This window comes from Anthonomus grandis, chromosome 5 (assembly GCF_022605725.1).
Source record: "Anthonomus grandis grandis chromosome 5, icAntGran1.3, whole genome shotgun sequence".
NCBI classification, from domain to species: domain Eukaryota; kingdom Metazoa; phylum Arthropoda; class Insecta; order Coleoptera; family Curculionidae; genus Anthonomus; species Anthonomus grandis.
Window position 1 is genome coordinate 25,077,239 of NC_065550.1, and position 22,063 is coordinate 25,099,301.

At 33.2% G+C, this 22,063-nt stretch overlaps 1 protein-coding gene and 1 long non-coding RNA gene across 3 annotated transcripts in view; one reads left to right on the top strand and one right to left on the bottom strand.

Moving 5' to 3' along the window:
* The first annotated feature begins 991 nt into the window (after window positions 1-991).
* LOC126736379 (excitatory amino acid transporter 3-like) overlaps window positions 992-22,063 on the top strand; it is a 44,087-nt gene continuing 23,015 nt past the window's right edge. Inside the window, exons 1-2 of one of the 2 annotated variants that reach the window (XM_050440707.1) lie at window positions 992-1,272; window positions 9,205-9,323. The gene's annotated coding sequence lies outside the window, so the exon portion shown is untranslated. Of the gene's footprint in view, window positions 1,273-9,071; window positions 9,148-9,204; window positions 9,324-22,063 lie in introns of those variants that run through there. The other variant, XM_050440708.1, reaches the window with a different exon arrangement.
* The window catches only part of LOC126736382 (uncharacterized), a 29,932-nt gene continuing 19,235 nt past the window's right edge, over window positions 11,367-22,063 (bottom strand). Inside the window, exon 3 of the long non-coding RNA XR_007660657.1 lies at window positions 11,367-11,626. This is a non-coding gene — a long non-coding RNA (uncharacterized LOC126736382). The remainder of the gene's footprint in view (window positions 11,627-22,063) is intronic.

The window sequence follows — 22,063 nt, forward strand, 5'->3', positions numbered from 1 at the left end:
TGGTTCTGCCTCCTTTTTGTCATTCAAACTGTTTTAAGTCTTGAGAACCTTAATCTGACTAAATATGATCTTGTACAGAGATTTGTTGGTTTGACCATAATATTTGATTAGTTTCTTAGTAAATGGTTTTGAAACAAATATACTCTTAAAAAATTAGGCACCAATTTACAATTACATTTCATTTTTCCACACCATCTCACCAGGTTCTACCTTTAAACCCTCTTTTAAGACAAATTGCCAATTTTTTTTATTATTAGGTTTCTCGTAAACTTTCCAGTTTTTGCGTATCTTCTTCTGATTATTAGCCTAATTGTATTTGTGGACAAATATGAGGGCTTATTGTGGATGCTTTTAAGAGAAATTTTTTCTCCAATTATTTTTTTTATTTTGCTATGAAATATATTACCTTTTATATATTGGGAGTTAAACAAAGAATGCCAATTAATCGTGTTTAGTTCTATTTGAATATCATGGTTGTCAATATTGAATTATTATGTATTTAAGACTCAAAGAGGAGGTGGTTAATTTTACGGGAATAACTTTGACTTTAACTCTACCCAGACTTTTTGTAAAGAGGGTGTGTATGTGTACTTTGAAAATCCCTGAAGAAGCATCATTATCTAAAAGTATTTTGTATAGATTGACCCCTAAAGAGGGATTTTGTGCTCATAAAACTGAACAAAGTGAATAGCTTCTAAGCAAAATAGTACTTTTAGCTCGTTTGTATATTTTTGTTTGTTTGTTATAATGTTTTACAAATGTGTGATATAATATACAGTGTATCAGGCACCAAAACTCAACAAATTATAACCCACATAATATTATAACAAGCAAAATTATCTCTTTAGCCTGCCATTAACATAATATCATTTTAGAGGCATAGTTCGATGAATTCATTAAAATATCTACTGGTGGGGTTGTATAATATAATATAACGTCCTTGTTCCCATCAAGTTGCGTGTTCATATCCGGTATCCGATCGGAGCGAGAGAGGCAAAAAAAAATCGTAGCGGCATCAGCAGCAGCAAGCAGCAGCATCCATCATCAAATATTAGTGTGCTCCTGCACAGATTCGCTAATCTGGCAATCAGTCCAAATCCTTTCCTGCTTGGATACGAAGCGGACATTTTTGCCTCTCTGGAGAGTTTCGCGCGTGCGTTTTTGTATTTTAGAGAATCGCGAACCGATTCGGACTTTTCGTACACACTGTGTTGCTGCCTTGCTTCCTGCTGCTGCTGGTGCTGCTGCTTGCTGTACCTACTTGTTGAACAGGTAAGTTTATTTTCTTTGTTTTCTTTCTTTTTGATTTTTAAATGGAAAACTTGGGCGGTTTGCTTTAAGGTTTTTTAAATACTTACAGCTTTCAAATAAATTATATTGTTGAATTGTTTTCTGCTAATGTGATTAACTTGGCTGAATTTGCAAAATTTAAACTCAAATTAATGGGAAAATTGTCAGCATTAATAAAATTTGGATTTTTTTGAAACTCGTAGAAAAAACGAAATTATTAGACTTGAATTTAATCCGATATTTGAAGTAAGCGAGATACCGAATATTTAAATGAATATAATATGCATATTATTTGTCTTAGACATTCTTGTGATATTTCAGGAAAGACACTTAATTCTGGAAACATTTTTCTTTATGTTTACGAGATTATGGTTGATTTTTTTAAAAATCTATGAGAGATTTACTCTTTCATGTTTTAGTTTATGAATCAAACAAATACATTTTTCAATTTGAATGAGTACTCGAAAAATAAATAGAGCATGATTAAAACTAAAACCAGTTTTAAATGTTTAAAATTACATGCCTAATTAAATAAATCTATTTATCTTCAATAAAACTAATTTTAATAAAGAATTGAAAATGAGGAAATTAAAAATTGTAGAAGACGAAATGTTTAAAATATTGAGTAAATATTATTAATTTTAATATATTTTAATTTTAATTATGAATATTTCCTTTTCACTTTTATAATTTATTTTTTAATATACAAGGTAATTTTCTTTAAGGCATAGTACAAGGATCTCAACAAATATATCAGTTTTGTGAGAAGTATTTAAAACCAATATTAGTTTTTTTTTAAATTTGATAGTAGTAAATAAATATTTTATAAAAATCAATAAATAATTAAAAAAGCGCAGATTTTTTTTGGTTACAAGTTACCATAGTCACCATAGTGGTAAATTTATACTATATTTATTTAGCTTTTTCTAATAGTATATACATGTAACTGTACATACTAATCGATAATGTACTAACAGTTTTCAAATTTAAAAAGCACATTGACAAGAACAAGATATTGTACTCAATTTTTGTAGGCTATAAAAAATCATATATAATCATACATGATATTTTTCCATTCGTCTTCATTCAGGTGGTGAGCAGGAAGATCAATTTTTTTATGCGCTCTCTTATCCCCTAAAAACCTGTTTTCACATGTTTTTACTAAACTATGCACTTCTTCAGAGAACTGAATAGATAAAAAAGGCCTCGGGTCGGTGAAATATGGGGGATGATTCAAATCATGTAGTATAACATAGTGCAATGGAGTTTGGCCTTTTGCACTGCGACCATTATTTATCAATTGTTCTTCCTCTGTCCCTATCTGTTCAATTCCTTCACAAACAGGATTAGCTTCTTCAGCTGGAGCGACAGCAGATCGTCTTCACTCAACGTATATGTGTATAGAATCCCGTATCTCCTGTGGCCCAGTGCTCCGCAATTTGTAATCAACTGATTCCTCTTCCTCACCGCACATGTTTGTATAGGATAAGCCTATTCTATATAGGTGGTCGTTGCAGGTGTAGTGAAGCAGGTGCGCCCCTACTAGCGTACGTAGGCTTTTCTGGTCAAGTCTTAGAGCTAGATCCGCCCTCCCAACATCAAAGTTCGGAAACTTCTTGGAGTGAATCAATCCATTGGTGTCATTCTAAAGTCGCTTTATCCTGAATGATGTTGATTTTGCATTTTCTCTTTTAAGGAAACCTTTGTTTAACCCAAAAGATGGAATGGGTTCAATAAAGTTCCCCTCAGCCCCTTTTTTGCTTAGATGTCTGCCGACGTGCTCCTCATATCCTGGTAATTAGACCAGAGTGATCACATTCCGTGTCGCCAGGTCATTGAGCCTGCTGTGGCATTCCAGTAGTAATCTGGACTTGTATGTGCAGCAGCTCAAGGCCTTAAGAATCGATTGGCTATCCGAGAATATCTCTTCCAGATAGGATTGCCACCGACTCCAATGTCGCGTATAGTTCCGCTTGAAAAATGAATGTATCCTTGCTTAGTGTTATGAATTTGTGTTCTTCAGGCCCTACACTCGTGCCCCAACTCCTTGGAGCCTTTTTGATCCATTCGTGTACTTCATTCACAATGCATCCCGTAACCACCTTGAGTTTGCGTACCATTCTTCCTTTGTAGTTTGTTGAAGACGCTGTGATTCCTATTGAAACAGTTTACTGGGTCCATATGGTCGCCGCCAGAAATATTTAGCATATCCTACATTTCCCTCATGATTGACAGATGACCAGTAAGGTTGTCCGCCTTTTTTTCCTGTAGGTGGAGATTGATCTCGTGGCTGCCTCCTCTTGTATCGGCTCTGTTTTCCTCCACCAAACCAGAATACCCCTTCAGTATGGTGGGTCTCACCATCTGGGTATATATACAGACCCCCGGATTTACCACGTAGTTGTCTCGCCGTCCAAAGGTTCTTCGTGGCCTTTTCCAGTATTGATTCGAGGTGAATTTTCCATCCAAAACGAGTCTCAGATATTTCACTCTTTCCCTGGGAATGGTCTCGATGCCGCTCATTCGAAGACTGAAGACGTTCATCACCCGTTTCCTTATAAATGGTACAATTGCTGCCTTCGCCGGGTTTATACCATTCATATGTCGTATTCAGAGCATCTTGCATCCGTTTTACAATCATCCCTGCGTGGTTCCCCCTGATTACGGAGATATCAATTGTATAACCTATGGTCTTTTACCCTCTCCGGTTAAGGAGCCTGATCAAGTCACCCATCAATACAGACCATAGAAGAGAAGATAGTACCTTGCCATCATTCTTTAACCGCAGTGATACTGAGATCCGTGGGTCTAAGTGAGGTTCTAATCGATCTTTGGTTCAGCATGCAGCTGACCTATCTTACTATAGCCAGATCCATTCCGTGTTGTGAAAAGTGCCCTTAATGTCCATAAATGCAGATAAAGATGTTGACCATCTCCCGATAATGGATAGTTCTTTCTCTTAACAACAATGCGGAAAAAATCTTATCTGGCCTCGGCAACTTGTAAGGTCTGAAAGAATTACCAGCTCATTCCAGTCTTTCAAAGGTCACTCCATCTCCCGATGATTTGGTTCGTCGCTGAATATGTGGGCAGGCAACTTGAGTGTCAGTATTCGAAACTCCAAACCTGCAATCAGGAAAGTGAGTTCTTTGAAAAACCTTTAATGTCCCATTGAAAGAATCTGTGTAGGTGCCATTTATCCCCTTGGCTGTGCCTCTTTTGAAAACGCTTTGTGCATCCTGCCTGTGACTGGGACGTCCTGAAGATCCTCGCAGAAAAGCTTCCATAATTTCCTTTTGGACATCGTTAACCTCGTGTTACAAGTGGTTAGGGCTTTCCTGTACCCTTCGCAATTCCCAGTTCTTTTGGCTCTATTGAATTCCAATATTGCTTTGCTGCGCAGTTTCTCAAGAAATCTGTTTAACCAAGGTACCTTCGTTTTTTATCATGACAGGGCAGTTGTCTTGAAATGATGATGTATCAAATTCCTCAGGTGATGCATTAGAGAATGTTTTTCTAGTGATTCTAAATTGTAGATTTTGCGAGTTGCTGTCTTAAACCAATCTGTTACTCTAGGGTTTCTGTAAAGTGATGATTCTTTATCGATCCCTTTACTTCAAAAATGATATGTTTATGATTCGACATGGAGTCCTCTGCGGAAACCATTCAATTGTTGATCATATCAAGAGACTTGTAAGTTATGAGGGTCACATCAAGAACGTCTTCCTTGATAGTGTTGTAAAACGTTGAATTATTCCCCTTATTTCTAATGCCCATGTTAGTAAGTATTGGGTTTTCTAGGAGTGATTTACCCCTTTTGTTCGTGTTCGTACTTCCCCATACTGTATTTAGGGTTTTCACATCACAGTCAATGATCAGGGTCTTTCTATGGCATCTACAATATTCAACTAGTCCTTTGACATTCAGCAGAGATAGTGCTTCGTCTGTGTCTCCCGGAATGTAGGCTAAGAGCTGAAGAGCATAACCACCTCCTGCTTCCGTTTGAGTCCAACTCGACTAGCACCACAGCAGTGTCCCCATTCATAAATTCTGTAAGAGGCAGATAGTTAGTCTGCACTTGTGTCATAAATTGCCTGGGTATTTGGTACATTAAGGACTTGCATGCAGCTTCTTGATTTCCAGGGCTCTTGCATAAGCCCTATGTTGATGATGCCACCAGCAAATATACCCCTAATTTCGGCCGACGCAGCCTTAGCATGATGAAGATTCTCCTGGTCACACTTTATTTCGTTATCTCTGATTCGGAACTTCACTATATCTATTGCTTAATCAAAGGCGTTAGCTGTTCAAGCTTGAGACCGTACTTACGTTCTCAGCCTTAAGCCTGATAACAATGTGTCCAAGCCAGAAGTTGAGCTACCCAGTTGACTTCGTCACACTGGCTGCTGATTTTTACTCCATCGAAAGAACCAATGTAATAAGAGAGCCTTCTTTAGCTCTTTTTAGAAGTCGCCGTGTTTCAATGAAGAGGCCTTGGTTTTGCAGATTCAAGATCTTGTTCGTCTCCAGCGCAGTCGAGTTTGAGAAGTATCGTCTTATCATAATTCAATCACCATAAATGGTTTTTACCTCATACAAAATCTTAACTGGAGTTTTTCCCGTCGCAATAAAATGCTAGGAAAGAAATGCTCTTGCGTCAAGAGTTCTCAACACATTGAGCATGAATTTTTCTCATTTTGAAGAGGAGTTAGTGCCTAGTACAATTACCTGCTTCGTAGATTCCGAGATTACTGTATGAAACATTAAAAAAAGCGAACACTGTATATTAATTAGGAATGTTTTACGGATTTTTAATTATAGTATATAGTTATATGTACTATATATATACACTCATAGGGCATGTTTTGGGAAATCACCCTCATCGCTAATAAACCCTCATTTAATATATAATCGTTTCTTAAATTAAAAAAAAATTAATTCAATAGTTGAACTTATTTGGAATATATAAATGCCTTAAGGGAATAAAACCATGCAACTTATTAACGCAAAAAAAATTGCTGCATAATTGCTGCACAAACAAGTTTATTTTTTGATTAGGTTTTTATTTAATTTTTAAACTTTTGGTCAATTCGATCATACGTAGAAATTTGAAGAAGTTTATTGAAACGAGTAAACGTCTTTTGAAGCAAATGTTTAAACTTGACCAAATCTTTGTAAGCAATTTCAGTAAATGGGATATATGTTGCGTCTCAGCTATATCTTAGGCAGTTTGGGATATTGTTAACTTCTGAATAAACACTACAGTTAGAATTGGGTGAAACATTTACTTTTAGTTAATAATCGTTCAACTTGGCAATACCTACAAATTCGCAAATGTTCAGTTAGAAAACGAAAACACCTTTAAGACAAATGTTGTTAAAGCGACAAAGTTGCGATAAGTTGTATCGCAGTAATATTTTGTGCTATTTTAAAATATTTTTGTTTATGAATAAGGATAGCAGTTGAAAATTAGCGCTTTAAATAATATAATTTACGTTTTTGATTTTTATATATAAATCGGTTATATTAGCAAAAATTACCTTATAATACGATTCAATTTTAAACGTTTAAACGCCCTAAGACAATAAAACTCACTAAAGCGTTTAAAGTATTTTGAACTTTAATTTTAAAGATAATAATGATTTAATGAAAAAAAATTATTATTTTTTTTAAGATTTCCATAAGTAGTGATCGGTTAACTTAGAAACATCATATATACAACATTTTATGAGTTAAGTTGAAATGTGTGAATGAACTTCAAGTTGCAACAAAAATGCTGCAACTTGTAACCTCGAAAAATTTCTTTATATGGGAGAAGTTGTAAGGCTGCTATAGATTACGTTTTTTTTAAAAAACTTAAAAATATCTTATACAAAATTGCATAAACTAAATTAAAACATAAGTGAAAATATACTTAATAAGTATTAATAAATACATAATATTCAAATACTTTTATCGAATATAAGCTAAAAATCGACTGTTCTCCAAAAAGAAACAATGTCGCGCAACATAATAACGAGCAAAAACCTATCAGGGATTTTCATTTTCTTCTTCTTCGTCCTTTCCACCCTTATCAAAGCTCTAGAAGGATAATTTTCGTCTAGCGAGCTTTACGCTTTGCCGGTTATTGCTTTCTATATATACTCAATCTGTATTTCCATTTCATGGAATATTGCTTTAAAACTCCATGTTACATAAACGCCTACGTCCTACATCCAACGACATATTGAATGAGGTTTATATCAAGTGATGGGCACACGAGATATGTGATTAAACGGAAATCGGGTTGATAGGTTATTACATTTTTATTTTCGAAAATTTGTAATCATAATGTTATTAAGTTAGGGGCTCCCTAGCGGTATCTATTTCAAAAAAATGAATGATTAACTTTAATCAATACAATTTGTGTTTGGCCAATCCTCGTCCGCTGATTAGCAGTATAAAGGATTCCGTTTCAATTGATACATTTCCAGGGTGTATTGTAAATTAGTCTCCAATTCCAATAAATTGCCAGTTTGAATGGTGGTTAATTTATATGCATGTGAATTCGAACCACACTTTAGAAATTAGTGGATCTACAGTGTATATTGGGAAATTTAATTACAGTAGCTTCATTTAATATATAAATAAAATATTTACAAAATTTAAATAAGAATAAAGTGAATAAAAAAATTTATATTTTAAATTATCTCAGCACCATTTAAAACGTGGCAACATCGCTTTGTAATAGACTCCGCCTTCTGACGTTCACCAACCAATACAAGTTCCTCATTTAAACATTAACAGTTGCTTATCACCCTGTGTAAGCAGGAAAGACCAATGTTGCCGTGTTGTGTTTTTTTGTTACTTTGTATTGCAGTGCGTTTGTAATTATTTAGTCTCCAATATATTTCCATTTTAAATACTAATGACATGAAATTTATTTCATATACGAGTAAGTAAATTTTATTCTTGCAGTAAAAAATAGGGAATTTAATGATTTACAATTTAATTAGATTGATTGCATATAATTTTTTCATAAAATCCTTAAATTTAATTTAGCTCAAAACATCGCAACGTTGCTTTTTTATAAACCAATAGTTGTGTCTCATACAAACGTCAATGGTTGCCTACCTCGCTATACGAAGATATATAGATCCATTATTGCCACGTTTTGTTTTACTATAATAAATACAAAATTACTAACAAATAGTACAAACAATGTACAGACGTTTATTAGGCAAGAGTGACTTTCAAAATGTGGCTAAATTCGTTGGCATCATGAATATATGTCATTATCTATATTGCAGGCCTAGCTATAAATTAGTATCCAACACATTTTCAAATGGTGTATATGATTTCGAATTTTACAGTAACTACGGGTCTTAGCTTTATTTTCTATTCAAATTTTAGTTACTATAAGCCAAAAGAAAAAAAAACATGAAGACATTTCAAAATTACCTTTGCTGTTTTATTATTTGAAAAAAAATTGTGGTTTTTGAGATTTGAGTGGACAAGTTTTATTGGGTAAAATTGATTTGGTTCCAAATTACTAATTTTAAAAAAAGTAGATGAAGGATTGTCAAATTTATAATAAAAATTCCTGTTTTAAATATGTTATATAAACTTCTTGAAACACAAAATCTATTTTTGGACTATTCTCGCAACAATTTGCATATAAATCCAAAATAGCTTCTCTATAAAATATGTAAGGGAACGAAACGGCAAAGGAAGTGTTTAATAAAGATAATTTATCAATAAAACGTGAGGCATACATAATATCAAATGATATGCTACTATGGGGCACGGTGGTTTTATTTTTTTGTCGTGCTATTTTAAGTGCGCGCAGCTTTAGGTGCATATTATCCGAAAATAACCGTAAGCGGTCTAGTAAGAAGTTATTATAGTTATATTTAAAAATCAACTTTTTTGCAGATTTTGTTCCTCCTCGAGGGTGGAAGAAAAACATGTTCTATGGATTATCCATATAAATCCAACATTATAGATCCGATTTAGACGAGAAGGACAGACAAGGACCTTGTCGTCTTTATTTGGTAAGTACTTCATATATTTTATTAGTATTTTAGTAAAGACGCTCTCTCACACACACACACACACAAATAACATAAAGGTTATTGGACCTTTTGACAAATTATTTAGCAATATTGCATTATGTTTTGAGGTAGAATATATAATAACCCTTATGACGTTACAGCATAATCATCTTCAGTTTCATCCAGAGCAACTTCTATGCCTAGACCTTCCTCAATTCGTGCCCTCTATTAATTTTTTTTAAATATATTTTTATTCATTAGTTACTCAGCATCTCCTGGATATTCACCTTAATATATTTATTTAAATTATTAATTTTTTGGTTTAATATTACTTCGCATATCGCATATGTGGGAAGTCTCTTGGATTCAGGTAGAAAATAAAAAAATTATATAGAACTTTCCTATAAAAAAAAATATTATAGGTTCTCCCTACAAAGATACGGCCCCATAAAGATGTCGCTGGAAATAGGTTTCGCAAGTAACAATTTGTAGCCACCTAAGTTGAGATTACTCTTATTTTCACTAGTTGCAACGTTGTTTTCAGTGTAAAATTTAGTTGGTTTTGCAAGGACGTTTATTTTCGATCAAATTTCGACTTACTGCGCCTGTGTTTCAACTGTTGTAGAACTCTACTGTTTTACAATGAGGGGAATAAGGCCTAGCTAAGAAAAAAATTGAATAAAGTGAAAGACTGTAATGTTAATATTTAGTTTAATACACCAAAGTGCTTATAAGGTTATATTCATTTTAACAAACTTAAAAAAATAATCTCTAAAAAAACTAGAAAACAAAAAATAAATATTAAGAAAAATAACGCAAATCGGCCTTATTATCCGATGGAGGTTTTATAAAGCCTCACTGCACTGCCTCATATCGGCCTGCCTGTCTTCCTCACATCCATGGCAATACCATTCGGTACTTAACTTTTCCCTGGAGCTTTCAATATCTTTATTCAATTTGGCACGACTTTTGCTCTCCTCGGTAAAAAGATCTCTAGTGACGGAGTTCCTTTGTAGTTTAGAGCTTTTTTTCGATTTTTTTTAGGTTTTTCATTAGTTTTTACTGGTGTGGGCAAAGCTCATTAAAAGACGTGACTTTTGTTGTTCGTCTCTTTAATTCAGCAAGAGGGATATGGTCATCAGTCGAATCCGAGTCAGAAGACTAAACATTAGAATAGAAAAATTTGCCAGACTTGTTGGATGCCATTCCAGACGGACCAGGTTAAGGAGATTCAGGTGGACGCCTATTTTCTTTGTTGGTATCATCCGGTGCCGGTACGTTTGAGAGAATTAAAAGAGCAAATGCTGTTTCTGGAATTGCCTCGGCATTTAATGGAAACAGACCAGTAGCCTTAAAACTGTTTATAATGTTACTATGTGTCATGCATTTATACCAAACATTTGAAAGTATGATGTTAAAACGTGATTTGCTCAGCTTTTTGTTAGGATTCTGATTCAAGAATGATAATACCTCATTATCACAATGATGCTCAAATGAACGATATACAGATTTGTCGAGGGGTTGAAGCTCATGTGTTGTATTCGATGGCAAACAGTAGAGATCTATATCAAGTGAGTCTCCAACATCAACACTTGACAAATCAAGTTGACAAGCTGTACCATCAAAAACTAAGAGGCACCTTCCTGGACTTTTGTCTCGGGCTAAGTGCTTGAGGAATTCTTTAAAAAGTTCGTTAGTCATGTAGCCTTTACTTGATTTTTCTACTAGAGTTCCTGGTGGCAAATTATCATGCAATTCTGGCTTTAGACTCTTTCCTTTAAAAAGAATCATAGGAGGTATTGGTATTCCAAGGGCATTGACACATCCTGCAATTGTCACACACTCTGCATGTTCTGACGATTGAAAGTGAACACGTTTTACCCCTTTCCTAGCTAAAACGGTTGGCTGGTGGTAAATAGTCAAGCGGCATCCTTTTTCATCCATATTATAAAGTTTTTCAGGGTGATAAATTATATCAAGATCATCATACATTTTCCCTATTTTTGAAAAATAATCATCAACTATAAATTTATTAAGTTTTTGAGCCCTAGCTGGATTCATAAACTGTGCTTTTCTTTTAGAAATTACAGGATTTCTCTTCATAAAAGCCTTTAGCTAGTCTTTACCAGCAAGTTTTGAAGTTGTATTAAATTGATGAGCAATTTTATTATCTTCGCAGAATCTGAATACCAATCGACGAAGGATATCACGATAAGGAGTCACAGGTAGACCTATTTCACTAAATCTTATTATTTTTTTAACGAGATCAGCTTCTTGTTCTTCTTTTAAAATAGATTTACGACCTAGTCTTTTTATTAGGATTCCATTCTGAACATGATTTCTAATGGTTCTTCTGGGAATATTAAACCTTGATGCAGTCCCATATGTACTCAGAGTACCGCGTTGAACAAATCGAACTGCTGATATTAAATCCTCCTCGCACCAAGGTGCCCTTTTAATAGGCATGATGTTAAAAATCACTGAAAATAAAACGAGAATAGTTTAGAAGTTTAATAATATGTTAATAAAAACATTAATTTGTCTTGAGGATAATGAGGCCTATAGCTTATTTTTTATAGGCCTTATTACCCATCCCTGACGAAATATTATGTAAATTAATTTAAATTATGTCGGCTAAATTTAATCTAATAAACTATTGAAATTACAAAATATAAAGTCTAACCAAAATATCTGCAGTTATAAATTAAAAATACAATTATAAATACTAAAAATACTTACGTTTTTATTCGTTGTATCTCTTATATCACACGCGGCGACCCGTCGATAATATAAAAGTTGTTGGAACTTACTGACGCCCGAAAGCGAGGAACGCGGGTAGTCCGTTCGAATGTCGTTTGTAAATGGACCAATAGGAGACGTGGACCCAACGCAATCGATTTGCGATTAATTTAAAGCGGTTTTTTTGAATATAGGCCTTATTACCTGCAGGTACCTTACTTTTTACTACAGATGGTAGCAGTAGTAATATACACTTAAAACAACGACGTGCAGACGTGTACAATTTTTCGAATCAAAAACCCAGTAAGAACAACGTTACCTCATCGTTAGCCAATGGGTATTACATTGTCTGATCGTCTGTGGTGAGCATTTTTCGCTGTAGAGGGAGCTTTTTGACACGTTAAGAATTTTAGATGCTGAAAAGCAAAGTTAGAGAAAATAAGAGGAAGAAAAAATATTCAATTCAACATACTTAATCTAGATTTTTATTTTTATATTTCATTTTTTGCTTAAAATTATTGGGATTTATTATTTTCGTTTTGCTTTTACTTTAAAAAATTAAGAGATATAAAGACTTTAAATATTCTGCTACTTACTACAGACGCAAAAAAAAAGTTGCAATGGAAGCAAAAATGCCTGCAACTAGCTTACCTGAAGGTAATATATGGATAATGTAGAATCAATGGAAGTGGTAGAAGATTGCAGTGAAAAGGTTTGTATTTATGTATGTTTTACATAAGAAAAAAAAATATTTTTTTTTTTCGAAATCTGTTATAAATTCAGAGCGCGCGTGTTATTTAGGGCTAAAATAACATCTGTTCACAGTAAACTACCTTCCGTTTATAAATTAAGTGATTGTAAATCCTTTAAAACGGCTATTTTACCCGTATAATTCACTATATTAAACTACATACAAAACAAATATTTAATTAAGGACTGTTCAAAAGATGGATTAAAAAGGTTTTATTTTGTATTTTTGAGTAGCTGCCTACTGGATCTATTAGTTTATTGTTAATTAGTTTTTCGGGAGTTCTCGCGTCCATCCGTCCAAAGATCAGTAGCTCTAAAATGTTGCAAAAGCGTTTAGAAAGTTAACGGGTAGTCACTGCGTAACGTTGAGACAACCAGAAAAATCTCTTTCAAATTGGTGTAAAACGGGGTTGTCTCTACGGTTAAGAGAACGTAACAATACAACGTTACGTTACAATTTTCAACGTTGTCGCGTCGAAAAATTGCTAATTGGGTTTTCTTGAATAACTTTTAAAGTACTTGGTATAATTTAATAAGAATTTTACGTGATTAACACTACTAAAGACCTACTTTAAAACGGAGTCCTTAAAAGACCTTATTTATTTTATCAGGGGCGGATTCAGCATATGCAAATCATGCCAATTAAACCCGTTTTCACTACCTGCATACACTATAATAAGGTATAGCCCTTTGCCTATCGCTTTTTTAATACCTTCCAAACTCTCATCTCTCCATTCTTTAGAGTGGGTATCAGATTAATTTTTTCGTCCATGTATATTATGTCGCACTTTTCTTCTCTATACTGACGCATTTTTTCAAGAAATTCAATCTTCAGCGATCTGATGGGTTGATGTTCCATTAGAACTTCTCGATTATTTTAAAATTTTCTCCAAAAGAATACACTTACATCCCTTATACTCTTTACATTCTTGATAGCCGGTATCTTTGATTAATTTTTTGTGAATTGTTTTTAATGAAAAAACCCTTTGCCATCACATGATGAATAATAATAGTTTTCCGCAAAATTTCCAAATTTACATTGTCAAGAAGAGTTTTACTGCTTTTGTATAGATTTTTTTTTGTGTGATAGTATTTACATTAGGAAACATTTATTTGAAAATTAGATTTTAAGAAGAATATTAAAAATTTCAGTCACTTCTTCAGTTTCCATAAAATTTAATAAATTGCTAATTATTTATTCTCGACTTAAACCAATTAATAATTTATTTTACTTTTAAAAGACATTTCAAATTTAATAAGTTTTGAAAATACACAAAAACCACCAGCCACTATCACTTAATCGTTTTTGATTCTAATACTCGGCTATAACACTGTGATGTAAACTAACAGACCTCTACGACCGGAGTTTTTTAAATGACCTTCGGTTTTCATCAAAGGATTTGGCCACTGCGCATCCAAATTTCATCGGCTTGGATATAGTTAAGTTGTAGTAATCAAATATATTTTTTGTAATGAAAAAAACCTTTTTATATTTAAAAAAAAATCCATATTCATGTTTTGGCGTCTTCCTCTTGGCGGCGCCCTAGGGCCAGCGCGGCGTTACCTGAAATAATAAAATGTATTAATTGCCTTAAATAACAAAAAAGCTTCTTATCGGTGGCAACGATAGAATTATAGACAGAAATCATAGTTTCTGGATTAGAAAAAACGATAGCCTAAAATAACTGAAAAGTTCATACAACAGAGGTTAGACCACTTTATCAAAATAATTTCTTCTCTTCTTCTAATATGTATTTCACCAATAATGTTAGCATCATCAGGAGATAATAAAACTATTCAGGTAAAAACTAGTTGTAAATAAAGTATTCCAAACTAGAAATTTTTACCAATTTACCCAGAAGAAATAAACAATTTATTTTTTAAAATCACTGACCTAATTCATTTCTCTCTCATTTTCAAGCTTTTCAATCAAACCCTGAAACTAAAACTGATTTATACGCCGGAGTCCAAACAAACGATTTTCACACTCTAGAGGCTTTCTTTACATTGTGCTTATTTTCCATCATTTTTGCCATCTCTTTTTATTTCATATGCCTCGCTCGCGGTTCTATCGCATTTTTTCTTGGGTAAACCATTGTAGTTTTATAACAATGTTATACAGGAAATCGCTCGATATCTTCAATTCATTAACATTTTTATTTTAATTAATAAGTATTTACCTACCTAACGATGGTATATAATGTTAAACAAGCTCTTATGCCTAAAGTGCTTCAGGATAAGTGGCAGAGAAATCTAGTACAATGTTAAGCGGTGTATTTCCGCTAATCAGCATATCGCCAAGGTTCATGTTTAATTGAGCACTTAAAAGTCATTCCGGTTAAGGCGTTTAAGTAAGGACCAACTTTAATATACTTATACCTTGAATATACCTTATGTGGAATGGGAAAATTGCTCTAATTAGCGTATACTTACCATAACTATGTATTTATTAATATTAAAAATCTAAAATTTGTAAACAATAAAGAATCAATGTTTGTAATTGGACATAATATTCTGCTCGTATTAAATAATAAAATAAATAAAAATATTAAAAGTGCTTTTGTTGTTAACAAAAACAAACATCATTTATATATCGTGTATTAAACGAGCTATTATAAAATATCTTAAAATAAATATAAATATGTAAATATATCACAATACATATCCGAGAGAACCCTACCTATACTAAGGAAAAGGTATTCAGCAAAGAGCCTAACTTTGTGATCTTATCGAAGCCATCAATCTTGGACATTATCACTTCTAGTAGTATATCCTCTTGCAGAAACACACGAATTTCAGTATGAGATAAAAAGTTTTTTAAACCAACTGATACGGAAATTACCAAAAACGAGTATCTCCAGACAGGAGACTGCACTCAAAAATCTCAAAAACGGATACATCAAGAGTCTACCAGCGGACAAGGACAATACAACAATTCGAATGGATGCAGAAAACTAAAATTACAATCGAAGAAGATGTCCATACTTGCAGTGGAGTTAATATGTCAATGGGTAACTAAAAATACTTCGGTCATCCTCCACTAATAAAATAAATTTAGTGGAGGAGGGCCGAAGCATTTTTAGTTACCCATTAAAATTACAATGTTGAAAAAGCCTTAAATTAAGGTGAATACAAACTACTAACCAAAAATCCCACACCAACTGAAGAGGGAAGAATTTACTGGAATCATAAAAAGTATTTTATTTATTAGTCTTATCGTCAGTTTTTAGGACATTTTGTATAATTAAGTTTCTTTCCATCATGGTATAAATAATGTAAGACATTCTCAAATAAGGTTTATCGATTCGGAGTTAGATACATTGCAAAAAGTGCATACTGATTCGTCTCTTATCAGGGATGAAACTTTAGTCACCCTAACCCAGTTGCTTGTAGTTGTGGACCTTACAAATCGACTTGACAATTTTGAGTTCCTTTTCGAGGACAACCAAGTCGACATTACATAAATTCTCCGCATGCCAAGTATCACAATGTGTCATCGTGGAATTTAAAATACAATAGCCAGTCTAGTGGGCCAAATTTTCTTGAAGGACTTAAAACCTTTAGAGAAGTAGAGGAGTCTCCAAGGAAGTCTGCCCTACAAGTCTTTACAAAAGATGCTCTCCTTTTCGAACAAAATATTTTTCCCAATGGGATGATCTCATAGCTCAATGACGAGTTGCTTTCCAGCTCTTTAATTATGTTCTTGGCTTTTGGCATGAGATTTGTGGAGGGATTATGAAATGCATTTTTAGAAAATGAAATAAGGAAAAAGGATTATTTCTCAAATTTCGCCTTCAGAAACAACGCGGTTACAAGTTATCCGAAGAAATCTGCTGTCTCACATTCAATGAAGACTTATTACAGAACGTATTACTACTCTTGATGAGCTATTGTATCCATTGTAGATCGATTCAAGAAACTGAAACACAAATTCAAAGCAACTGGAAACCTTCACAGTAAGCTTCAATTAAACCAGCGGTGTCAGAAGACGCACTCCAGTTTGAGGAAGACACGACAAATGCTGCTGATCTTTGCCCGATTTATTTAAGTGCTGAAATTGCATAATTTCAGGCAGTGCCAGCAACTTTGCCAAAAATTTTGTTTCTGGTGTGAATGTCCGGATGTTATTTCCAAAAATTGTAGCAAGTGTATAAAAAACTACGAAATCGGAAAAAGTCAGTAGGCCCTTCGTCTTCATCAGTTAATTTTCATATACCTAATGAACGGTAAACCAAAATGAACTCCTTGATTTTATGTTGTCATTTGCCACTATACCAAGGTGGTTAGTACTAGTTGGTTCTATTTTGAGAAGATCTTCCTCTCCACCCCGAAGCAGTCACCTTTATTAAGTCTCCCTACTAGCCCTCACTTTCTATATTTTTACTCCTCCTTCCCTTAATTTGCTCGCACCCATTTCCTTTTCTCCCTTTCTTGATTATCCATCCATCCTTGTGTAACAAAGGTGGGAATAATTAAAATCCTATATAGGAGGGCAGCCACAATATAAAACAACAATGTTGACCTTAGGAGGGAGACTTACAGCAGATCGGGTAACCAAGCAAACTAATAAGGACAATTATTGGGAAAACAGCAGAGATAATAAGGAAAGAGCGACAGCAACTGAAGGTTTCTACAAGATTTGTGACAACTCCATATATCAAAAGAACTTCGGAAAAAATCAAGAGAATTGCTAGAAAATTGAACATCAAGACTGTCTTCACTTCAAGGAATATGAAGTTTAGTATTGAAGACCAAGTCAGAATACCAAAAACTGCGTATACCAAATCCCCTGTGAATGTAGAGAGTCATACATAGGCGAGACAAAGTGACTTCAGGACAAAATAATATTGAAAGTGGATCCAAACAGGAGACGTTTGCAGATCAGGAATAGCAGAACATGCTTGGTCCAATCGCCACAATATATATTAGACAGACACAAAGATTTTGTGCAAGGAGCAATATTGGACAAAAAGAAGATTCCTGGACGCAACCTACATCAAGCAACACCAAGGAATGTTCAGTTAGGCGAGTATTGATATTCCCAACACCTGTCAGGACACGGCAGGATCTGCGCTTCACGCATAACCAGAAGTCTTCCACCTTCAAATTTAACAGTTATTCTTTTATTTCTGAATTTTTTCTCGTGATTCTTTTCATAGTTTAAAATTTAATCTTCTCGTTTTCAATTTTGAGGCGCCTGATCCACGAACTTATTATATTTAATTAAACGATTTGAGGCAGTAGAGCTTTGAACTTTTTGGCCTATCAGACCAAAATATTTACGGAAATTTATATTTCTCCTGAAGATGATGTCGTAAACGAAATACCTGTGGAAATCTCTTTTTTTCGTACAGTTTAAGTATGGTTTTTCCATTCCAGGCAATTGGGATATAATTTAATTCATTTCAGCCTTGGATTGTTTTCAAGCCGTAAAAGCATCGTTCCTTTAAGTTCAGATAAATAAAAGATTTTATTATTCCGCTTGAGTTCAGATACCTTTATTTATATTTTTGCAGCACAGTCTATCCATAGATTTGGTTTATTTTTTAGTAAGGTAAAATCCATAAATATGTTTTTTCATGTAGTCAAAGAACTTTAATTTTATTTTAGACAGTTGAGTAGTTATTGTATCTTATTTCATAATTCTTTTAGGCTGTAAATTCATACTTCTTTCATTAATTTTGTTTTAGCATAACAAGCAATCCGGTCATCGTTTATTTCAGGCAGGCATTGAAACTTTGGATTGTTTTTTTTTTAACAAGTCAAGCTATCGATTTTCTTAAAATTCAGAAAAAATTGGTAAATAAGAATGGCTAAAAGAAATTGCTCTAAGAATGATATCCCTGTATACATAGACAGTCTATCATATAATCAATATATTTTTTTGCATCAATGGATTCAGTTTCAGCCAATTAAGCCATATGGGTTTTTCAGGCTGTCTAGACAAGAACTTTTAATTCATTTTAAACAATTAATAATTAAAATCTGAATTCTTTTTAGAATTAAAACAATTTTGTGTTTCAAAATTTTAAACCATTGCATAGTTTTATTATTCCAGGCAGTCTAACAAAGTTTTTTTTAGATTCAGGTGTTTAAATTTTTAAATTGTCGAGTTGTATAATTTTTTCAAGTCATTGCATGTTGTTGATTTCGAGCAAATAAGAGACTGTGTCAATCAGAATATCTTAATTATTAAGTTGCAGTACTACGAGTTCAGAGAAACACCTGTCGAATGCTCTAAGCTATGATAACGTCTTCTTGTAAGGTGAAAGAATGTGAGGTATCTGCCTCAAGGTTCACTTCTAAGGCCTATTTTATTTTAACTATTTATAAATGATACCGCTAGTCTGGACATTAATTAGTGGTAAAATATCTCTCTTTGTAGATTATAGAAGTTTTACATGGATCAAGCTGTGAGCAAGTACCAAAGAACCCAGTCACCATTAAATCGTGTTGCGATTGAAATCTTTTATGCCTTAATAATTCTTAAACTAGAATCTTGTCATATAAAAATGCTTTGGGACCTTTTGTACTTTATAACACTTCAGAGTCTGTTAATTTTTTGGGACTTATTGTAGAAAAGTCCTTAAAATAGGACTTGTACATCGATGCCTCATCCAAAAAATTAAGTGCTGATCAGTCTGTTAGGCCCTTTTTACGTTGCATTTGCGTTACGTCCTGTTGGGGTACATACATGTTGTGCATCTCAATTTGAGCGTATTTTTAAACTACAAAAGAGAGCTATTCGTTATTTGCTGAGACTATGCAGTTTAACTATTTATCAAGGATTGTTTAAAAAGTATAGGATATTTACTCTTGCTTCTTCATTTATATTTTAATCCGTTTGCTTAATCCGCAAGCATGTATCAGCAATTCCAAAGAGTTAGTTAAAAGTTCTATAATGTACAGTAATGTCATGCCCATACAATTTTTCCCAAATTTTGCAAGGCTTTGAAATCATATTTGCCGGAGAGAACGCAGTAACCCACTTTTGTATTTAATAATTTTATTGAACATTATACATATTCTTTTATTTAATTATTTTCTTTTTTCCTATCTGTACGATGACGTATAGTACGACTATGTACTATAATCATATTTTGTATCTTGTCGTAAAAAGATTTACTACTTACTTACTTACTTACTAGAGTATGTATTTATGTATACATATTTATATTTTATGTTTTAATGTATATTCTATATTGTGGTTTTTGTTTGTTAATATAAGTTTGTTAATTTAGTTGATAATAAAGCAAGTTAGCTATTTCTTATGATTTTAGGCATTTAAGTCATAATTTGTTCTCAGGCATAATCGAGTCGATATTTCTTTATTAGGTTCAGGCAGTTGATTGATTTTAAGATGTCCGGCAGTTGATTTATGGTTTTTTAAGTCAGTTTACAGTGCGAAACACCCTGTATAATTAAAAAAAATTAAAGGGTATGTCATGTAGCAGTGGCCAATATCAACTTTCTTATTGCACAAATTCGTTACGACACTTTCAATACTTATTTCCCATTTCAGTTTTGATGATGAAAAGTAAACATAAACCATTTCAACATACCTTCTTCCTAATGTGAGATAAAAAAAAATAAAATCATGTTCTTCTCTTTGGTTTAAGATTAAACTCAGAAACTCGTAGAAGACGATTTTAATAGATCGAACAATGAGATCCAATCTGAGCGTGTTTTGTTTTTTGATGAGTGCACCTTTACACTTTATAGTCATGCTAATTGACAAAATTGCCGCTATTGGTCTAAAGAAGATCCTCACTGGTTGAGAGAACAACATACTCAACACCCTGCAGGGCTCAATGCTTGAGCAGGAATTATTGAAGATCATATCATAGATTCCTTGCTCATCAATGGCAATTTGAATCATGATAATTACTTAACACTACTCCAAAGTAATGTCATGCCAACATTACCAAACTTATATTCTGATCTAGAAAATCCACAAGTTTCAGCTAAGATCATATGCTTCCAGCAAGATAGAGCAGCATCTAAATACCAAATCAATGTGGGGCAGTACTTCAAATCAAATATTTCCAAATCGGTGGATAGGGAGACCAGGACCCATGGAATAGTCAGCACGATCCCCTGATCTAACATCACTAATTTTTTTTTCTGGGGATTTGTCAAAAATATTATCTACAAAACTAAACCGCTTGCGAATAGGAAAAATAACAATATTATTTATTCGTTTTTTAGTTTGTTGCAACGAATTTATGTAATCAAATAATTTTTTTTTGTTTTTAATATTCATTTTTGCAATAAATCAGTTGAAACAGTGAAACAGTTGAAAATTAATACAGCACATCGTATGTGAAATATGTCTAGAATATTCTGGAGAATTCGAAAATTTAGTAATATCCAGCATGTCCTATTTAAAATAAGTCGATATTGACCACTGCTACATGACACACCATGTATAATTTTTTTATTGAAAAAAATAGGCACGTAAAAATACCAATAGACGTGTCTGAGCGGTTTTTCGAAAATGTCCCTATTTATTTATTATGAAATTTTTTTTCTATTTGGCGGAGAGACACTGCAAATGAGGCACATAATATATATTGATTTTGTTATATATTTGCGAGCCATGATTTTTTTATTTCAGACTATATACAGGGTGTCCGGAAATAGGAGACCAATCCGCCAGCCACATATAGGGTGGAGCAAAATAATGCGACTTTCGTTATGCCATTTTTTAATTGTGCGCTCGGTATTCAATATACAGGTCGTCAAAATAAGAAATATAAAATCGTTTTTTTAAAGTAAGTCGAGTGTTTCATAAGATATTAAATTAAAATTTGGTGTGAGGGCGTTTTTTGGAACGAGAAATTGAAATCCGTTCATGGATTCTCTATACCTTACAGAGGGTATGCCACCTGCAGTATATTGCATGTGTTAAAAATACCAAAACTTTTTTGTACCCCTGTACAATAAAGTTCTAGTAAAAAATTCTAATTATCCAATCTTTTCTTGTAAAAAAAGTATTCTTAGTAAATGTCGTTTTGAGAATCCGTTTATTAGATATCTTAATTTTAAAATCTAGATACATTTTATTAAATTAACAAAATAAACGTAAATTATTTTTTCTAAATTAATGCTAAATTACTTATTATAATAAAAATTATAGAATAATGACCCTAAATTATTTGTTCTAGGTAACCTCTATTCATTTGTATACTCATACGAGCCCTCTTTATTAAAGAAAATCTAAGGCTTTGAAAAATATTTGGTTTCAACCT